Consider the following 6,000-nt stretch of genomic DNA (forward strand, 5'->3'; position numbering starts at 1 on the left):
CACTCTGCAGCAGCAACAATAGTCACATGTCATTGATAGAAACTGTATGGCATTTTAAAATCAAATTAAAACACATTAAATGATTAGTACTCAACACAAGCTATGCAGACTGAAATCTTCTTAATAGTTGTTGACGTGGGGGCAGGTACTGGCAAAGGAACTGTTACCATACAACCACCAAATACAGATTTTTGTTTTCTTTGAACATAAGCACAGTCACATTTGGAATAAGACAAAGCATAATTAAACTGAAGTTCAGTATTTGACACCACTATCATACAAGGAGATGTATGTGTAGCTTACAGAAGCTCTTCCACATGACGGTGACATTATGAACCAGTCCATGATGCCTCCTGCAAACGCCTATGGCAAGTTTAATACTTAGCGCATGACTGAATATTTGCACTAGCATTACAGATGTGAACAAGGCCATTGTGACTAGATAAAATTCTGCTCCGGAAAAACTATGCTACACAACAGTTGTGATCTGTAAACCCACAATATAATGGAGTCAGAATATAAAGTGCTCTTTACCACAGGTAGAAAATCCAAAATTTGAAAGACCTGCTGAGCTCACAGTAAGATGTGACTGAAACTCCCTTTTTTGAGACTTAGTCGTGTCCTTGTTATTTAAGCAAGTGACTCAACAAACCTTTGATCTAAAGTCTATCAATAATATGCTTGCATTACAAGCAGCAGTGTCCAGGGCTGAAAAATGAAGCCAAAGTGTAAAAAATTGCAGTTCCCCAGGTGTCCACTTGAGGCTGGTTCCAAAAGTGAGTCAATCCTCATCGACCCACATGCGTAAATATCCAACTTTCCTTCGTGCCTCCTGCAAACACATATGGCACACTGTTTTAATATTTATTTCATATTTTAATATCTGAAACTAACATTACAGATATCAAAAAGGTCATTTTGACAAAAAATATTCTGCACAACAGATGTGATCTATAAACTCACAATATATCTGAGTCAGAAAATTAAAATTAAGGACCATTTAATTTAAGTGCTCCTTCCTACCACAGGTAGAAAAAAATACCACTCATGTAGATGGAGTTGCCTCGTTATTTAAGCAAATGACTCAACCAACTAAAACTAAACTAAATAGCATTACACTTACCAAGCACAGATTATTATTATCTTTCTGTTTCTTCCACACTTGAAAACACATTTGTCTTGCCTGCTTAGTCAACCCAATGCATCCAGTGTGCGTGATGATTCTATTTCTTTCAGTTTACGTCTTGTCAGATGCAGCAATGGGAGTGAGCGTGGAGCATCTCGTAGTGGTGGTAATTGTTTTGGCATGGCATTCTAGCTTAGTCCAGAAAAAAAAGAACACAGGCACGACAAGCCATTACAGCAACACACTCAACAGGAAGTGATATACTATAAATATATAAGCTATGTGCATTTAATTTCCCCTGCATATCAGATGTCCAACTGACATGATTGATGTTGCATCGCAGTATAGTCTGAGTTGATTCCACTGCATACGGTGCATTCAGTCAGTATATGAGCTCTTGTGAGTGTGAGGGGCTAGCAGAGGGTATTAAATTGTTGCGAGTGCTGTTGGAAAAAAGCTGTGTTTGTGGTGAGAGATGATGTGAGGATACATTCTTTTTTTTTTTTTTTTTTTTTTTTTGTCTGCATTTGTTCTCATTGTTTAACTCCACAAAAGGGGAGTCAACATTATATGAGATTGATGCATATTTTAGTCTTGCAGCCAAATATTTTAATATTTAGTGCATGTGTGTGACCATCACCGGCCCTCCCTGAAAGCTAAGCAGATATTCTTTATTAGAATTCCCTATTATGAGCCAGGGAGGGCAGTGCTACACCTCAGTGATGTGTGGGGGAAACAAAGACTGGACAGGACGAACAGGATGAACAGGGATAGAAAATAACAGGCGTTGCTATTGCAATTAAAGATTGTAAGGTGGTGTGTTATGCCCAACTACTAATTGCCCATCAATAAAAAAATAAAAAATAAATAAAAAAATAAAAATTTGAAAAAAGAAAAGAAAACCAAACCAACACAAAAGAAAAAGAGATTCAATAATAAATGAACAAATGGTACTGAGCACCATAATTGTGGGTGTCTTGATAGTATAGAATAGAATAGAATAGGCCAGAAAAGGATACTAGTGCGAGAGAGAATGAGTTTAGGGTAGAGACTGGAGAAATTCTCAGCACATTCTGGCGGGACCCATCAATCGCTGAAATGGGACTCGGCAGTAGCTGGCGAGACCTGATCAAATATGCAAGTGTGAAGAACCCCGAAGCCCAGAACAGCAGTCACGGCAAGGCAGGGCCAAGTCAACAGGGCATCCCTCCCCCCTGGCCGTAGGAGCCACAGGGCGGCACCCCCAGAGAGCCACCGGGGCCACCGTGAACGACGCGAACCCGGAGAACAAGAGGGAGCAGCTACCGACACCCCCTGCGCGCCCAGACCGACCCAGGTGGCCCGGGGCACGAGGACCCACCCACCACCCAAACCCCAACCCCGCCCACCCCAGTCCCCACCAAACCCCCCACCCCACCACCCGACCCGCCCACCCCCACCCCCTCTCCCTCCCCCGAGGGGGCCAACGGCCCCACACAGCCAGGAAGCCAGACACAGGGGCCGAGCGGCCCACCGAAGGGATGGCAACCAGCCCATCACAAGGCTGGCCACCACCGGGAGCCGGTCAGAGGAAATCGGAGCCGGGACCCGATGTGAGTCCAGAGGGTAAAAATGGACAGTGTGGTGGGGCCCGGCGACGCCGACAGGGAGGCACCCCGCATACCCCCCGCACCAGGCCCCAGGTGAGCGCAGTACACCCAGGGCCCCCACTCCCCGCAATGCGCCCTGACAACCCACCAGGACAGAGCCACCACACGCCACCAGCCCGCAGTACAGCCACAGCGCCCACCAGGACGGCCAATCCAGCCCCCGCAGCCCACCAAGAGCCATCGCACCTGCCCGGACCCGTCGGGCACGCAGGAGAACCCCCCCCGACCACAGCCCCCAGGTCCCGGGGACCCCCCAGCCACAGCAACACGGATGATGGTCCACCCCCGCCACACCATAGCTATAAGGGGGCCGGGTCCCACCAGTGAGGCCATATTAGTGAGATCCCCCCATTACTCCCTGTTAATATGTCTCCCGATCCCAGACTGGAGACATTATCCCTGCACCGTGATAGTGTAACCCTGAGTGTCATGTGGTGCATTAAAAGTGGGGAGGCTGGGCGAGGCGTCCAGGGGGCGGGCCAGAGGACCACAGAGGATGGCTACTCTGCAGCCTACCCTGGCCCAAGTTCCCCGAGCCGTCCCAGACCTACCCCCAAGGTGTGAGTGTATGTGGTGCATTAAAAAGAAATTAGAGAGCAGGGGAGGCAAGCAAGAGGGTGATGGGGAAGAGACAAGGCCGTAGAGCCCTGCCATCCGCTCCACCACAGAGCCCATCACTCCTGCCCCCACCTGCTCTCGGGGCCCTAGCTGTTGTGTCCCTATATGTGCCTAGACTAACTATATACAGTGACGTGTGGAGTGTGTGAAGTGCACAGTAAGAGGCAGTCTGGTGTGGATCCGGCCCATGAGGAGAGAGCAGCGGGGGAGACAGGTAGTAAGAGTGAGGATACATTCTATGATGGCTTTGTAGAAGTGGATCAGCAAGGGTTTTCTGACACGATACATCCCAAGCTGGCTGAGGAACTATGGTAATTTATGGACCTCTTTTATCATGTGTGTCGTTGCTTCATTTTAGTGTTCTGGATGTACCACCACCCTACAGTTGTGCAGGTCTCTCTTGTGCTGTGAGAACATCTCTGAAACATCAGGGCATGGACATTAGACCCATGGGTTGTGTCCTGTGGTGGCGCCGGGACATCAGCAGTAGATCCTTTGGGGTCTGTTGGTTGCACGTTAGGGCTTCCGAGTTTGGAGGATTGATAAACACCCTGGGCTTTTTGTTTTCCTCAAGTCACTCCTAAGCAGTTTTTTTATGCTCTGGATCCTGCTGGGATTGGCTGTAGCTGCCATGGAGTGCTGTTGCCATGGGGCCAGGTGTGTGCTTAGCCTGGTCCACTGTTTAGATGAGTGGTGTGTGTCAAAGAAACATCCTATTTATAACAGGAATCAAGGTTTCCCAGCACAACAACATATTGGGATGAGATGACCAACGTAATGCTATTCACCTCAGTTTGCACTGATTTTGCTTTGAAGGGGTCTGCAGGGATATGAGTTGGTTGGAGATATGAACTGGGGCCTCAATGTTTGACCTTTCTGTTGTTTTGGAGGCATTGAGTAAGCAGTTTTCATTAGTGCACCAATAAATTACCCAGTTGACCTCTTGGCACTGCTGAGTCTCTTAATTGTGATTGACTAGTCTAATCATAGTGGTGTTGTCTTATAAATACTAATGTGTATCTTTCAGCAAAGTTGAATATTTTGCCTGAGCTATGGTGAGATGTTCAGGTAAAATTTGGAGAATTAATTGTATTGAAAGCTGATTTAAAATCTATTAAGAGACAACTTTATGTGATAGCTTAATAGGGCTGAAAAATGAAGCCATAGTGTCCAAAACTGCAGTTATTTAAGTGGCCACTTAAGGCTGGCTCCAAAAGTGAGTCGTTCCTCAAAGACCCCCATGTTGAAATGACCAACTTTACAGCAGAAATAAACATGTTTATGAACTGGTACAAAAAACTGTTGTGGGCTCTAATTTATTCCTTCATAACAACTGTACAGTGCGTTTTTTTATATAAAAAATGTAAATCACCTTGTTGAATTAAATCAAGGCTGAAAATCATGCATAATTAGGGGGATGTTGTCATAAAACACCTAAAGAGGTTTGTATGGCCCGTTTTTTTTTTTCTTTTTTGTAATTAAGTAGGAGTTAAGTGGAATCAGATCACCTCAGAAGATGGTGAAGAAAACCTAAGGGTGGTGTCAAGAAGGTTTGTTCATCTTTATGCACTATCAAAGGTGTTTAAGAGTGAAGTGCAAAACCAGATTTATGGCATTCTTTGTGGATCTATTAGTCTGATAGTAAACTAATAAGAATCCATCTCTGGACAACACAAACGGAGAAAGTCTTGTTTTGTTTGAGGGGCTAAATTTAAAATTATTTTGTGGATGATAATTCATACCCATCCAATGTCATATGCACATATAGCTGACGTGTCTGTCCCGGCATATGCTGAATGTCCTCTTCAAGTAGGTCCACGTCACGCATGAACCAAACTCATCCGCACCTTATATGGTGAGTCTCCAGTGTCTTAGATACAGGCCGGATCTCACTGATAGGATCAAGGCACCTGACCCTGACATAACCTCAGCACTGCAGTGTTTCAGGCCACAGCACATCAGTGCAAACCAATCATCAGACTCCCACTGAGTGCCTTCCCATCTCAGGATTGAATTATCAACCTGGCCGGCCCTGCTGACATTCCCAGGAACCCAGCAGGTTAGCACATCTCTTTCTCATGTTCATCTTTCAGTAGTTATTAAACTGGCATTTATGCATTTTTAAAGAAGATAGATATTGTTTGCTTCTGTTTCTGGCAATACAATGCAAAGCTGTTAGAAATTAACTGGATGAGCAGCATTCCATAGAAATTCTGATAAAAAAAATGTTCAGATGCTAAAAAAGTGCATATTTTGATAAAGTGTAACAAAACTATAAAACACATGAATATTTCTTCCATTTTTTTCCCCCAAAAATGTAGAGAGATGAAGAGCTTTCACAAAGTCACCCTACAAGGCCACGTAGCTCATTGTAGCATAACGTGCATGGCCTGCTCTGTACATTTTCAGTCTATTAAGTGGTCTGTTATCAGATTATTCCATGTTTACTGCTTTAAAACACTTGGACCCCTTTGTCATACACACCTGACTTGGATGTTGTCAGCTCATTAAACGAGCCATTATCAGTTGCCCATAAAATCCCCATATATCTGGACAAGTAGGGACCTTCTCCACCTTGTAGTGAGCATGGAAGGGGCATTATTATCC

This window comes from Amphiprion ocellaris, chromosome 12, assembly GCF_022539595.1.
Source record: "Amphiprion ocellaris isolate individual 3 ecotype Okinawa chromosome 12, ASM2253959v1, whole genome shotgun sequence".
NCBI lineage: Eukaryota > Metazoa > Chordata > Actinopteri > Pomacentridae > Amphiprion > Amphiprion ocellaris.